Source organism: Lichenostomus cassidix, chromosome 2 (genome assembly GCF_008360975.1).
Source record: "Lichenostomus cassidix isolate B80296 chromosome 2, HeHo_3.0, whole genome shotgun sequence".
NCBI lineage: Eukaryota > Metazoa > Chordata > Aves > Passeriformes > Meliphagidae > Lichenostomus > Lichenostomus cassidix.
In genome coordinates, this window is record NC_139482.1 from 28,486,089 (window position 1) to 28,503,089 (window position 17,001).

At 37.1% G+C, this 17,001-nt stretch overlaps 1 protein-coding gene across 1 annotated transcript in view; it reads right to left on the bottom strand.

The window, feature by feature from the left end:
* Positions 1 to 14,697, bottom strand: part of DGKB (diacylglycerol kinase beta) — a 455,069-nt gene extending 440,372 nt beyond the window's left edge. The window contains exons 1-2 of the mRNA XM_085050831.1: positions 14,604 to 14,697; positions 2,456 to 2,571 (exon numbers count right to left, since the gene is read on the bottom strand). The gene's annotated coding sequence lies outside the window, so the exon portion shown is untranslated. The remainder of the gene's footprint in view (positions 1 to 2,455; positions 2,572 to 14,603) is intronic.
* Positions 14,698 to 17,001: the final 2,304 nt, after the last annotated feature.

Here is a 17,001-nt window from a genome sequence, read left to right on the forward strand (position 1 = left end):
GAAAGAGGTTGTTGGTTGAGTTTTTTTGTGTTTGCTTTTTGATACCTTTTTTTGTTTTTCAGACAGAAAAATCTGAACTTCAGTTGAATGTATCTATTTTTTTACCCTTTAAAACATTTATATCAGTTTTAAAAAAAATTTCCATTGTGGTCTCCAGGATGGAACCATTTTAGCACTTCCTCCAAAACCATTCCCTTGCAATTCACAGATCAAATTCCACAGTAAATGAAAACCCTCTATTCTATATACCTAGATTCTCTGTCCATCTAAACTGATATCAAATGCCCATGAAATAAAAGGCAAATGAAACTTCAAAGTATTTATTTTCTTAAAATATTATTTTTAAAAGCTTTTACACAGAAATGCATACAACCAGTTCCATAGATATAAAACCAGTTCCACAGACGACATCAATGGTTCTCAAAGTACAATTCTTTGAACTATAAGATTTCTAAAGCAATAAGAAGTGAACTGCCCTTGTAGTACAAACCACTGCTCAGACCTTGTCCTTGTACCCTGAGGGTGCGTGCTCCACATCAGCTTGCACTGCAACTCCTTTCATTTCTCCCAGGGTGGCTCACTAAAAAGCCTGGAAACATGGGTTATACTGGGGCTCTCCAACACTGGACACCAATGGTGAGATGAAAGCTATGCCAAAGTGGTTCTATTTGTGCTGCCATCTTCTCTCTAAGGGAAGGAGACAGTGAGTGGACTGCTTGCTTAGTAGTCAAAGAACTGACACCTCAGATAAAAACGACATCATGCTGGATTGTGACTCCTTCCTTGCAAGGATGTGGTAGATGAAAAGACAGAAAGTCCTTGCAAGGTGAAAAGAAAGAAAGTCCTTTTATTGATCCCATTGCACCATTGTACAAATAGCTTTCTTTGAGAAACAGAAAACTCAACAAAACCAAACCTATAAAACAAAGTAGGTACTCACTAAGGCAAAGAAAAGTAATTTCAAATGTTGTCTATTAACTTTTGTGGGAAAACACATAAAAATAAACCCTAGCTTGTTCTGACCAATGATTAAGGTTATGCAGAGTCCACAAAATGCCACACAAGACTGTAGAGAAGCACAGACTACATTACAGATCTCCCCTAACTTTAAGACACAAAACTCCCACTGCCGTAACCACAAATAGCAGCCCTATTTATGTTCTTTTCTATTTATAGTCAGAAAACTCATAATTCAAAAGATGTTGAATTCAAGATTCCCTATCATATGTTCTGCTACCATTAAAGATTGTTAGCAATCAATAAGTGACGAGGAATGGCAGGTATTCTTCTAATGAAGCATTTAATAAAAATAAGTAGGTTGAAGTTTTCTATTAGCAATTGTCTAAAGACAGTTAACTAAATATTGGCTTAATATCAGAATGGGTTGAGTCTTACTCAGGGAATACAAATCTTGCAAACACAAGTTTCACTGACAGCTCAAGAAATGAATACACATTACTAGGGTTCTTTCTGATAGAAAAGGTGATTTAAAGGAAGTGTTTTACTTTTCTTAGAAAGTAAAGTGGTTTCAATAAAGATTTGGCTAAAATTATGCTTGGATGCATTATGTGCCATGTATGCCTAATTATCTGATATCCATTGCTAAATATTGTGGAAGTGGACATTACAGGGACAGAGGTCTTGATTCTACGGACTCAAGAATAGTAGTGAGCCTTGAGCCTAGCTTCTTTCTGATTCATCTGTTACAGCAGCTATATGAATTTGGATGAAGTCCACATAACTCATCTTGAAATGAGTAAGAATTTTTTTTATGGTGAGAATAATCCACAACTAGAAGAAGCTTGTCAGGGATGTGATTGAGTTCCTTTCACTGGAGGTGCAATTGCCAGGGTGCTACATTAGCTCATTTAGAATCTCTTTCCTATGACATGTTGGACCAAATGATCTTTCAAGGTCCCTTCCAATCTGGGCTGTTCAATGACTCCATGTTTATGCTAGCAAGTGATCTGGTACAAAATTTGATAGAAGTTTCCTTGCTGCATGTTATTTGACTTTAATTAACTATATATACAACCATGAGATATGTGGGTAAGGCATAAAACAAGTACAGTGACAATGGTGTCTTCTCCAGAGGCTTTATTGCTCTGAAGTGTCATTTCACTTATGTGCGCAACGTGTCTGCATTGGCCCCAGCAGACTTCAAAGCAGGATCAAAATTACTCTTTGCAGCCAAATTATAAGTCCATTAGACTATTAAAACAGATCCTAGTATATCTCATTTATTAAAAGGGAGGCAATGCTTGTGAAAAATAGCTCCTTATTCCCAGATGGGATAAAAGCTGCTCTCTGCAGTCACTGAGACATTTGGCAGTTACAACGTGGTGTTGATACAGCTGCAGGCCCTGGTTGCTGAGCCAGTTTCACATGGCTCTGGTCTTTCCTTCCTCCCCCTTCCCTCCTAAAGTCTAGGGAAAAGTATTGGACAGTTTCTCACCTGGCCTAGTTGGTTTTGTGCTTCAGTTGTTGCAAGACTCCATCACTGTGTCACTTGATGCAGGCACATTTGGCTTTTGTGTTTCCAGTAGGTTATGAAGTCAGCTCCATGCCTGTCTTTGAATACAAAGGTGGTTGTCAGTACATGACTGGGTCAAGAGTTAAATGAGGACAGATCAACAAAGACAAAACACAGATGTATTAACTCACATGGGTGGGAGTGAACCACAAAAAATAAATTAATATTGTCTGTGTTTAGTCAGGTGTCTTGCCGGATCCTTTGCTTTTCCTAAATGTGAAAGACTTTTGTGTCTCACTTAGAAGCAGAAAGGAAGAAGACATTAATATTTCAACATTATGACCCACTGGGATTGCAAAATGTTTCTGCTTTAAATAACCAAATAGCGATGCACTGCTACAATTTTTGCCTGGAAAATACTAGATGAAATGTAGACAACACAGCACAGATTTCTAAGACATAAGTCACTACCTTCCTTTCTCTTTTTTTTTTTTTTGATTGATGAGTAACTGTTTTCTATGACAAGCTCATGCTGTTAAGTTACATAAAGAGACTCTGATACAGTCAGATTTGTCCCTAACACGAAGTGTAGCGTTCAGCCATCTCTCTTTTTAAAATTTCTCCAAACATTTAATATTCTTTTGGGGTTTTGTTATCTTGGAAGAGTTTCTAGAAGCTCCTTCAGAAAACTTTTTCTTTGTCATTAAATTGGGAAAAGGGCAGAGGAAAGGTAGTTTTATTCTTGCACTTTTTCAAGTTTTAAGCTGGTCCTAAATGGGAGCTACTGTGAGAGATACAGATACATTATAATTAAAAGGAAGAAAGTCTCACTCCTTATTTTGAGAACTGGCTGATGAATTATCCATCTGTGAACTACTAGGGGAAAAAAATCATGCTTTCTATGGATTATTTTAGGGTAATTTTTTTCCGTAGAGGTGTTAGGAATAAATAAAATGGGCTTTAGAACTACTCTCTGTGTTTAGCTTTTAATAACTTTTTGCATCAAGGGTATATTGACTGCTATTTTTAAATAAGATTATTTGAAATATTTTTTCTTCCATCACATTAGATTCTGCTCATTTTTGCATCCTGCATTGGTACTAAATTATCTTTTTCCCTTCATATTCTTTGACAAATCTTAGGCCAGATCCTAAGGTTTAACGGGTGACATGTCAAGTATTTTCCATACTCCACTTATAAAACAATAATTTTATGTATTTTAGACACTGTTACACAAGCTTCTTATTGTATAGCACTCCTTCATAAAGCAACTTTTGCCACAAAAAAACCAAACACAAAAAACCCCCCAAAAACAAAAAAACCCCACCAAAACCAACCAAACAACAGCTCTCCATTGGCTTTTAAACTATTATACACAAAAATCTTCCATATATGCTGCATTACCAAAAGCAAATGGATTACACTTTCCCAGTGCTCAGCAACACTGGAAATCCTGGAAGCTGAATATTAAGGGAGAAGAAATGCAAAAGTGCCTTCTGGGATCAAGATAACAGGCCTGTCTGGTACACCTAATGTTTTATATGCAGTCACTGTGAGTTAAATGTCATTGAAAACCTTTGAAGCAAAGTCCTCTATGACTAAATTAGGTGTGTCCTTCCTCCATGGATGGGCACAGAACTGAACCTTGCCAGGCAGTTTGCTGTAAATCACTCTGGGGCTCATGTAAATCTGTGTGGCTCACTGAATGTAACGTGAGTACTCCCTCAGGCTCCTCCAACTGGCAGTAACATCTTGGTTGGTCTAAGATGAGGGTAAAACAGATGGAACTGTTTGCTTCAAACATTGACATTAGTTAGACAAAAGACAAGTATTTCCAGTTTCCAACAATGCCCTGTAATCTAGTTGTTCCAATCCCATCAGAATAAAATAGATTAGCAGGAGGAAGATCACCATCTTCTTTCCAAAGACCAACTGAAGCCCTAATAATGATGTTTTCTAAGAAATTGAAATATATGAATGATATCTTTCTGCTCAAATTTAGATTAGAACAGGCTGTACATGTCTCTCTCTCTAAACAGGCATTAAAAAGCCCACCCCAAAAACCAAACAGAAAAAAAAAATCCCACAACCACTAAAGTTGAATACCTGGGAAATTTGCATAATCTATAATGCCTAATGACTTTATATACAACAGATTAACTATCTGGATTTTTGCCTGGTATTTATGTTCTATACTTGCAATTACTCTTAGTGCCCAACTGGGATTTGGATTGACCGGATCACAGAATACTTGGCTCTTGATTTAAGCCATATATCCACATTTGGAAGTTAGTGGGAAGTCATAGGGCTTCACAGATCTCAAAAACAGAAAAAAAAATTAAATAACCAGTTAGAGAGAATATGCATTCCATGACAATTTTTTGAGCTTTTGGAAGACAGAGAACATAACAGATTTTTATTTAATAGATGGGCTCAAAAAGTCTTAAATAATTCTTTCTTGTAACTGGGTTTATTTTTGGAAGAACTGCTGTGTTTTGTCCCATGAGAACTGTAGCTCTGACGCTTCCTGAATAGATCTTGACCTTCTCAAGTGCTCTTTGCTAAAGAAGTTACAATACAGATTACACATCCTAAAAATAGAAATTCAAAGAATACTTATGAATTTTAATCCTTTTTTGATTCCTTCTCAAGGAAGCCAGCAGGCAAGAGGCCTCTCTGTTCCTTGGAGTGGTGTGCAGCTACCCCTCTAAAAAAGCTTAAACCTGGATAGAATGATAATCCTGCAATTATTTGCTGAATTTAATTAACTGGATATGGCTTTTGTCATGCTTTAAGTCAGAACTGAGGCTTCAATTAGGACTTGTATAAACCATCAATTCCACCCATCAAAATATCTTGTCACTTCTTCGGTAGGGGCATGAATGCTTGGCATAAGACAGAGACCACCTTCAGAGACATCATTAACAAATTGTAATATGGACCAAATATGGTCTCTAAAATTGCAAAAAACTCTGAAATTATAAATTTCGTGCATCGTTTGCCACATTTTTTTTTAATCAAAGAACGAATCTCTCAGACCAGTAGTCATTAATAAGGTTAAGTAAAAGAAGAGACCCCTTTACTCAAAAGTCTGATTAACAAACAATATTAAAATAGATCTAAACTATTGCATTCTTTCTGTTTTGTCTGTATGTGCTGCTTACATAATACAGAATCTACTTCTCTCTGTGCATCTTCAGACAGGAGCTGAGATGACTAGATGGTTTGGTTTGGTTTGATTTTGTGGGTTTGTGGTTTGTTTTTATCTTAAACCCATACTTTCCGAATTTCTGACATATTGTTGTCTTCTAGCTGCCCTTTGATAGCTGTAACCCTAAAATGACAGATCCAAGACATTTGAAGATGACTGCCTCTCGAGGAACTGTTATGTTTGGAGATATAACCCTCACCACAGTGAGACAGATAATTCCGGGGATCAGAGACACCAGAGCCCTAAAAGGTGCTAATTCATGGAGATCAACTGCCATTTTGTCTGGTGGCTTCTAAATGCTTCCTGAGGCAGAATTTGGTACCTAAATATGGAGTAATTAATATGTCAAAGCTGTTGATGAAGGCACAGTGCCCTGGAACATGCAGCGGTTCTTGGAAAGGATGTTCCATTTTGGTTACTTCTTGTCTCTTGGCTCTGCTTTTTCCAATGTTCACAGCAAACGTCAACAATTCAACCACTACCAATCCACTGCAGTGATTTAATTAGAGGAAAAGCTGTTCCTGCACCAACCAGAGACCATATTCATTCAGCTGTCCTTAAGGTTTTGCTTTTATCCCATGGGTTCCTTCTTCAGACAACGTGACAAGTAATAAGCATAGCCCTATGCACTGGGTCAAAACACCACAAGGAACTACCTCTATTGCAGTTTGAATATAAAATATCAAAGCCACCGCACTATTTCATAAACAGGGAATCAGTACCTTACATGCTGACTGTTCTTTACTGGATGTAATCAGGCAAGGACTAAGACTTTAGAGTTGACTTCTCTGCTTTACCTATATGCTAAATACAGTGTCATTCTAGTCTTTTATGAGAACCACATGGTCTGTTTATGACATATCTTCAAATGTTATTTTTGGATCTTTTCCAGCCTACGTGTCTTGATTTTACAATAACACTGTTGCTTTATATAGACCTCATTTAATCCTTGATGGACTACAGACATCCTGTTTGCTGGCCTATTATACAGCTTCTTATCAGTTCCACTCTAAAACTTTATTTCAGAGAGTATCTGTTGTATTTGTGCAACTTTCCCAAATGACAGTGTTTTAATCTGCCCGTTCTAAAATTACTTGTTCCAAGTACTTGAAACACTTTTTTTTTAACAGAAGAAAATAAAGCACATTTTAAGACAGCCCCACAAGAAAATGCAAATAGGCTAAAATATAACAATAACATTACCTTTATCATATGAAACAGAAATATGTCTAGCATAAGTCTAATGCCCGCACAAATGATCACACTGAAAGCAAAAAATTAAGTTCTCCTTTTGGACATTTCTGAGACACTGGAATTTATTTTCTACTTGTCACCAGGGTTTCAAGAGGTATCTGACCAATAACTTTAGACTAGAAAAAAAATCTCCTTGTAAATGTGCTGGTTCAAGCAAAAGACAGGTTATAATTTTAATTTTGTTTCCTGAAGAGACATGCTTGCTCAGATTGAAGCAAATGTTCTGTTTGTAGACATTGTGCTCTCCATGCTGCATGATGGGAGAAAGCAGATATAGCATATGTAGCTCCAGAATTACATTTAATATTAAAGAGCTAAACTAAGCTAACTATGTTGTGCTTCTTTTTTTTTAATATCCTGTTTGTCCAAAATGCCATGGTTTACCACCAGCTATATGGGGAGCTGATCATAAGAATCACCATTATTACATTACATTACATGCAACTTCAGGCCAGACACATTTAGTTGATGTCAACTGCTGATTGATAAGTATCTCCACTTTGGAAAGGAACATTTGTAAATATGTTACTCCCTCCCATCCACTAAAACAATCCACCTCATCATCCTCATCAGAACACTTTGCATCACCTTAATGACATGTATTTTGCTGACGGAATTACACCAAGGGGTGCAATTTCCTTACATAAAGAGGATGTCAAGAGTGAGAGCTAAAGATAGCCCCATTTAATGACCACTCATTGTAAAACAATAGCTACTTCCAAGCTAGTTCATAGCAGAATATTTTTTCCTGACAAAATTCTGATTGTGAGAGGCATGGAGAAAACTGGGAGTCCCGGATGGCTGCCACTTTCAGCTACTCTGTACAATTAGATACAAAGATTCACTTTTTGAATATTTAAGTACCTAAAGAATTTGTTTACTACTACTACTACTATCACCAATACCTCAATCACTGCAATCACAAATTTCTCAAAGCAGTCAGCAAAAAGATTGCTTTGCAATTTTACCAGAGAAAGTAGAAAAGAAAGTGCACTATTCTTTGATAGTGAAAAGTGTTTTTAATGGAAATCTTCAAGAACATCATATTGAATAATGACCTATTCCCTCATAGAACCATCACAAGAGAACTAACTCTCGGTTTATGTTAGCACCGAAAAAATATAAACAAGGTGCCTCATAGGAGTGGTGGCTTATTTTGCAAATCTGAACCAAGCTTCCAAGGAGTGAACCAGATAAGCAAAATAGTCTCTAAAGTTTTGTAGTATCTTTCACCAAAAATACCAAATTTGGATTTCAGAAGCAGAGAATTACAATCAGCTTCTGCCTCAGAGTTCCCAAGAGCTAAGCAGACCAGAGGCCCAAAATTAATCAGTTTTCTGACTAAGTATTTTGTTTTCTTGTTGCTTGAAGAGGTTTGGAAATATCTCCCAGTGTTTGCCAGAACTTTTCTGAATGGCTCAAAGGCTTAGGAGCATGGCTGTTCTTACAATGCCGTGGATGATGAGTCTAGTGCCTCAGAGGTGTACAAGCAAAGTAAAGAATCTCTGGATCTCCTCCATGAAAAACAAACAGTATCAAGTTTACAATTTTTCTTCTCTTCATTAAGAAGCTCTTTCTAGAAATTTCTGTACTTCTACCCTTTTTTCAGCACAAGCCCAACTGCATATTAACTAACTAACATGAGTGAAATGAGAGACATTAGTAGTATTGCATTACCATTTTTAAAAGTACAAAATTAAGCTTTCAGCTTCCACACCATCACATATGGACTGACATTGAGTGCTACAGGAAATGGTTCATTGGTCTATGCCACTGTTATGATTCTCAAATATCAGCTGCTACTCTCTGCTGTTATGAACCCAGCATCTTGAATTGTGCCAATGTATTTTTAATATACTGCATTTCTATATGCTAGGCTATTTTCACTAGCTACATCACTGTTTTCACTAGTCTACCAGTCTACTAACAAAGTCCAGGTTAAATTAAGTGCAAGAAGTGTATTACACAGTCCTTTTGCCCAGATCTCATTATTTTATCTTGATGGTCCATTCCAAGACTGGAAAATGTCATTATGAAAACAGTATAGAGCATTTTCTAACCAGGAAGTGTTAATATCAAGTGTGAATCAAGAAATTAAATCTTAGAACTTATTTTTCTCCTCTTCTTTGGGATTTACACACATTTTTTTTCCTCTGTAAAGGCTTAAAAATGTTGTTGTTGATAAAAACATAAGATTAATCATCTGTGTATCATCTGACTTAATAGAATTGTTTCTCTAGCTAATAATTGAGGAATGGTGAAAGCAGAGCTGAATTTTTCCATCTCATTCCTTGATTTGAGACTGAACCTAAAAGAGATACATTTTCACACCCTTGAGGGAAAGAAATGGAAAGTTAATCTTCCATTGCTGTTATGCCTCTGTTAGCAGCAGGGTTTGAGGTCACACTGCTGCCTCAATAAAGATTGCTCAACCTCCTACGCCAAGTGATGTGGTCCTGCAGAGTATGAACAGCTTGTCTATGAAAGAGACTCTGGCTCTATAAATACCTAGCCTGCACTGTTAATAAGCTATATCAGCTGGAAATAGGTCTTGCAGATGACTAAAGGCTATTGAACAGTAGTTTTCCAGCCTTGTAAAATTGTTCTCCCACACCTTCTCCTTAGAGTTCACCCACACATAGGCATAAATCCGGACAAAACTCTAAGTTCCCAAGATGCAAGGTGTAAGATGTAAAACCAGGGATTTGATGCCCACTTACTCCCCATGCCACCATCCTCCAATATGGAGGATACAAAAGAAGCGGTGGGTGGTGTGGTGGTGGTTCCATAGGCACCTGAAAAGCAAATACTGCAGCTACTGACTCCCTAAAAAGCCTGGGAAGTGCCTGGATCACATTGTTAGCATCACCCTCAACATTACCTGTGTTTTTCCTTTGAGGCATCTACTCTATCAAGCTGCATTTGTGAAAGAATCATAGAATATCCTGAGTTGTAAGGGACCCACAAGGATCAGAAAATCCAGCTCCTGGCCTGGCACAGGACAACCCCACGAATTATACCACATGTCCAAGAGGGTTGTCCCAATGCTCTTTGAATTGTCAGGCTTGTGCTGCGACCGCTTCCCCAGGGGGCCTGTTCCAGTGCCCAACCACCCTCCGGGTGAAGAAAATTTTCCTAATATCCAACCTGAACCTCCCCTGATAAAATTTTATGCCATTCACTCAAGCCATCCTATTGCTTGTCATTAAAGAAATCAGTGTCTGCCCTTCCTCTTCCCCTCACAAGGAAGTTGGAGACTGCTCCAACTCCCCTCAGTCTCCTCTCCTCCAGGCTGAACAGACAAAGTGACCTCAGCCATTCCTCACACAATTTCCCCTCCAGACCGTTCACCATCTGCATTGTCCTCCTTTGGATGCTCTATAGTAGCTTTATAATCTTACATTGTGGTGCCTAGAACAGCACACAGGACTTGAGGTAAAAGACTAATACAGTGAAAGACTAGGAAACGCCTACTGGGAAGCCTAGGACAGCAGCTGTAACTTTTTGAAATATGTGCCATTCTAATTCCTTCTCCCTTTAAAGGGTTTTCACTTGCCAACCTCACTGCACAAGAATTTAGAAGATTACAACTAATGAACATCATGTAATATCAGCAACCAACAGCAGCACTATAAAATATTCACTTGCAGGCCCTTAATGCACATGTTACAGGTCATGTCAAAGAAGAAAGTGGAACATATCAAGATGTGAACCAGATCACTGTTCGTCCCACAGCCAAGAAAACAAGCATGCTGTGGCTTTTTGCAGCTGAGCACAACACAAAAGCAACTACTCTGGCTAAGGGGGAAAAAAAGTCAATGTCAGAGGAAGAAATATAAGAACAGGGCACTTAGCTTTCTACCAGCCTCCAACCCCTTCAATGTTTCATTTTAAGCCCCTCCAAGACACACTTTGTTCCTTTATAATAGACACCAACAAGCTCCTGGAGCAGACATTCATTGTTAGTGCCTAACATGAGTTTTTAGCACGTACCATATCCTTTGACTAGAGGTTCTACAGATTAGCTGCATATGTGAAGGACCACTCCTGCTGTTTTGTTTTGAACCTTGCTCTGACTGCTTAATGGCTACTGGTTAATTTTTGCTGTTGAATTTTAGCTCCTCCTCTCCCACAATGAAGTAATATGGCAGCAATTTTCTGCTCACAGCCGGTGTGCTACTAATACATCACTGTCAAGTCCCCTCTCCAAGTTGTCTTTTTTTCCTCAGTCACTTGATTGAACACCTCAACTCTCTAGATTTTTACTATTTGTAACAGAAGATAACTCAAACTCTTGTAATTCAAAGGTGAAAGTATAGCAGTAAAAAATCCCAAAACAGATAATAAAACATCCTCAAAAGCCCCACCACATCCAGAGCAGAATGCACAACAGTTTTAGAAATTATGCAAGCTTTTGAGCACTACTATTCTAGCTCTTAGGAAAAACATGATTTATTACACCACATAGCCAGATTTACAATCAGATCTACAGTGGTCGTATTTTAAAATATTTGATTATTGACTCCAAAACTGAAGGCAAGCTATAAGCCCTGACTTTAGGTACTGAATATTTCAGGAGAAAATGGAAAAAAACCACATCTTTATATTAATTTACTCACAAAAAGCATTCAAACTTCCATCTTCCTACTCTCTTGACATGATAATTCAGTTTATTTACATGAGCACCCAATGTTCCCTAGCTTTGTACTCTTCTTGCTCACCAAACTGTCAGCCACCACAGGCTTCCCAGCCTCCAGCTCCAAGGCCTGGTGCCTTTCTTTTATTTGCCCAGGGTTACACATCTCTAATCTTCACAGAAAAATACTTCACACAGTTCCTTCTCACAGTTTGTTCATGCACTCACAAACCAAGCTGACTCTCAGCTCTTCTGCTCTTAAATCTACAAGTGTCATATTCCCCACAACTCCAATAATAATGAAAGTCCCTTCCATTACCAAGTTTCAAATCTCTTTTCCAGAGCTGTCAGTCCCTTGCCTAATTCTGCCATGAACACCTGTAGCATTTTATCTCTAGAAATAAATTAAGGAAGTTTTATTCCCAGAGTCTGATCTTTAGGAAAGAGATGTTACATTTATAGATCATTTTAGAGGATATAATTATATAAGCACAATTTAATCATTATGAGTCATTGTGGATATGGAAAGAGTAAATCATGTTAAAGAAATCTGGTTACTTTTAAAAATGAAAAATGTTATTAGCCTAGATAAACCAAGAGTCTTGACATAGCTGGGGCTTTAAAAGGTTCAGAAGAAATCCAAAATGATGGATCATTGTTATCATTAAGAAAGCTTTGTTGTGGATAGAGTACATCTTTACTAAAACTTTTCTCCAATATCAAGCACTTGTGACCCAGCATTCCCATCTGCAAGTCCATACCCTGAAGTCTGACTCTTTCCCATCCTTGATGAGTTTGGGTTTTTAGGGCATCTGGTTTTCCTGTAAGACTCCAAATCTGATGCAGTTGCCTGCCTTCAGGGGTGAGCAGTACCAAGGTATCAATTAATACCCAGGAAAAAAAGGGGATTGGATGGAATATTGAAAGGCATCTGCTGAGAAGCGAAGTCTCACAGGGTTGTAGATTAACACCAGAAGATTTTCATATTTTATTCAATGGTCTACATAAAGCTCTAATAAGTCAGATCATTAAATTTGCAGATGATACTAAAATAAGCAGAGTATTTAAGACTCAGAGGGATGCAAGAATAATCCTGACATTAATAAAATGGGCTCAGAGGTGAGATAGGAAAATAAATGAGTATTCGTTTAATGTAATGAAAATTGACACACTTCAGTAAAAATAATGTTCAGGACACATACCAAGACACACTTAAATTACACTAAGGTAATTAATATGTAAAGAGAGAGAAAGTTATGAGCTATTCTTGCATTGCCATTCATAGGTTTAAATTCTTAGAAGACATGACCCCTGTCCTAAAGAGATAACAGATTGGCACAGACAAAATAACACACTGTCATTTAAGACAGTAAGAAAGAGTGTCTGCCAGCACAGCCCAGAAAAGAGAAAGAGAGCCCTCTGGACCTGCTAGTCACTAACATGACTCAGAAGAGTGACTGTGATGGCCATTGCCACATTTGACTTTGGCTATTTCTTCTCTACAAATTTATGTCTGACTACAGGCTACTTCAAAACTACACAGAATATTTTAAGAAAAGAGTCCTCAGGTATGAAAATAGAGATGTTGTGTTATCAGCTATCTGAATAATACTCAAGGAAATTAAATGTCTATTTCTAAGAGAATGCAAAACCACCCCAGTTGGCAAACAAAAAAAAAAAAATCCCTAATTCCCAACCTCTAAAAGTAGGCCTTTAACTCTCTCTTAAGGTCGCTGAAGGAAAAAGGTCTGAGAATAAATCAAGCAGAAAGCCAGCAAGATGGGCAGGAAGGGGCAAAAAATTTTAAAAAAATGAAATCAAGAACAGAATAAAACAAATCTGCAGGCAAGCTAAAGACAAAGGTCCTTTGCCCTAGTTCACACCAGGAAAAAAAGAAACCCCAAAAACACCACAAGAAGCACAAAAGTATTTTTTAAGTATACAGTAAAAAGACTGTAAAAGCCAAAGTTGTTCTTTATTAATACCACTACACCAGCTTGTCAGAACACATATCTCCAGAGTGAAATACCAGTGAAAAGTCTGAAGAAGACTGAAAAAACTCCTCCCCACAATTTCCCCACTGAACCATTTATATTAAGGGCATTAGGGTCCCTGCTGTACTTGGTTTGTCAGTTTTCCCCACCTAGTCTATTAATAGTTCCAATTAACTACAAGCATCCAGCTGTAGAGACTTAGTTAGACCTATTGTTTGTTACAATTTGAAGAGCAAGATTTCAAGGAAAAATAACAGCAGTGCTAACAGAGGGAAACTGCCAAGGTCATATGATTCATTTATGTAGGAGCTTAGCAACAAAGGAGAGCTGTGAAATACTGAAACAGCAATAAGCCAACTGATGCTGGATTAGCACAGCATCAAGCAACATCTTGAAGGAGATCAAAGTAGTGAACAAAATGAAATGCAGTGACAAGAATGAGAATAGGGTGTTCAGTTCTCAGCAGTATAAAAGAGTGAATGAATTGCAAAGGATGCACGCATATTACAGCAACATAAACAAGAGGAGGGGCAAAGATGCTAGCTTTTTCTTGGTTAAAAAGAACTGAAATAAATTTCTACTCCCTCTTTAATGAAACATTTTGTTGGTGTCTTTCCTAAATAAAGGACAAGAACTCTGATTTTTATAAATAATGTTATCCTAAAATATTTAAACAAAAAGTAGAACAGCTACAGACATAATGAAGTACTATTTAAGATTCCCAGAAAAAAACATAATTAAACTAGGATACACTGCAGTGTAAACAAAAAGAAACACAGTGACTCATACTCCCAAGCAAGCACTGTGATTCTCTGATTTAAGTTTAGAAAACCTAGTTTGATATGTTGGTGAAAGAATTACAATAACTGTATCAATATCAATCAAGACAGAGGATATATAAAAAATACACTGTATCAGGAAACATTGCTGCACACAAACAAAGGGCACAGTCTGAGATGTAAACGGAATAGAATCTGTTAAAATATCACAAATTCTGATCAGTAAAGATAAAACCTCATTTAAATATAAACTTACCAGAGAACAAAACCATTGTGAATGAAGAGCATGCTAGGTCTCAGGATGACGGAATCACACTCAGTAAATATGAGTGTTTCATCTGTCAGCAGCATCTCCTTGCTGCAAGCACCAAATTACATCTGCAAAATATTTTATCTTGGTCACATCTGCTGTTAAACATCAAGCTCCAAGCTTGTATATGAATGTACACAAGTGACATTACAAGTGATAACATTAAAAAGTCCAATTTAGCAATAATATTTCCTATGTAAATTTCTGCAATTGTTCAGATAAAATAACAAATATATGGAAATATATACTTCTTAGCAGCAAATGCAAGATTGTGGGTTCAATCCCTGTATGGGCCATTCACATTCAAGCACTGGACTCCATGATCCTTGTGGGTCCCTTATAACTCAGAATATTCTGTGATTCATCTGTGATTCAGTAACTGTAGAAGTTGGAAGAGACACAAAATCTGAACTCTTCATTTCCCACTACTTTTGGTTTTTGTGTCTCCACTAGCACGCTCCCTCACCCCATCAAGTCACTCACCCACACAGCTGGGCCTTTGGGATGTCTACACTTAACACCCAGTCTCAGTGACTTTTTAGCTAGCTGAATAATTCTGCTTTTCTGTTTGCAAGAGTTGATAAGAAAGGAAGAGTCAATTTGACTTCTTTCCCTTTATACTGTAAGAATGCATGTATTACTCTGTTTAGGACAGGAAGAGCAAGGAACTCTGATGCTACAGTCTACTACTGATACTACTACCAGTTGTGTTTGGAAGCAATTCCAAAACATCTACTTTCAAAGTTTTATTCTAAATTTACTGATGATTACTTTTCCCATTGTCTTTTAAGTCTTCCATGCCAATTAGTTACCAGCTTCTGTTTTTTAATGTTTAATCCCTGAGAACTCAAAGGTTATATGTAAATTGACCTTTTATCCTCTCAGGTTCTGGTGTGCACCCCAGTTGTGTTTTCACTACCTGCTGGCATATGACAAGAACTTTCCACTCTTCTTCCCTCCCTATGACAGATGACTACATCAGTCTGAAAGCAGCATTTGCTGTGTCCTCATCTGAACAAGAAGAATTCCCTGTTAATTCCAGGTACCATGCAATCTACAGACAGCTTGGGAAAAGCCTTCATTAATGCCTCTTAGCTTCTGTTTTATTTCTTCAAAAGATGAGTCCTTTTGCAGTCTTCAAATAGCCTTTTTGCCTGCTTTGACAAATAGGTGAATGGAACTGTATCTAATATTGTGTATCTCATATGGGTAAGATCTCATCAGTATCTTGCAAAAACAGCATTAGGCATTTTCCCTGTTAACAAGGAATTTCCCATTGCACACCACTCCCTTCTCAATCCTTTAGAGACCCCTGGAACTGGCTAGCAAACCCAGCTATTCCTTCTCAAATACATTTTTTCACTTATGCTTTGAGTTAACAGCAGGTTTTTGTCATTAGCCTTTCAGTGAATGACATTGCTGTTCACATTACTAGAGTTCATTAAATTTCTGTTATTCTATTTATTTAAGATTATACTATAACCAGATCTGTCTGTCCTGATGCCATTCAGCTTTATCAGCTAATTTTCATTTCTGTACTCAAACGTTATGTGCCAAGGTAATTAGAGAAAAGTTAAATAATAATAACCCCAAGACTGAGTTTCTAAGAGTTCTAATATTAACTCCCAGGGTGTTTTTTATTAAGTTCTTCCAAGAAAATTAGAACAGGTGAACTGCATGAGACTGGAATTTCCCTCTTACCTAATTGCTTAGGGAAAGTATATAATTTTTGTTTTGAATAGCCCATCACAGATTTTTTTTTTAATTTCATAAATTCAAGTATTTTTGAACTCCATAAACATTTGTTATATTAATAATATTCTATAACTGTAAAGTTCACAGCTTAATTATGGGGTAGGTGAACTGCATTTTCTTTTGTACCTAACGGCCTACAACTTCATTTGATTTTAGCTGAACTTTTCATTAAAGAAAGTTAATGAGCATCCCTTTCTACCCCTGATTTTATAAAGCACAATCATATTCTTTTTCAGCAGGCTTTTCTTGAGGGTGAAAAGAATTATTGTATTTAGTCATCCATTTTGTCTGTTTCCTTACATGCTTTAAAATGACTGCATTTATCACAATCTCTCTCAACTTTGCAATAATTGCTAAAGTATTGATGGATTGCAAAATATACTGCTCTTGTCTAAAAAAAAATCCCTTATTCCATGGAGAAATGGCAGCAATTTAATCTGAAATGACCTTGCTTTTGTTAAACATGATGCATTTTATTGTGCTTCCTATTTACCTGAACATTTTTAATTTTTCTTCATTTCTTAAACACTTTTGAATTCTACTAAGGGCAGATGAATGAGCATCAAATTTCTTCAATTATTTTCTCCTT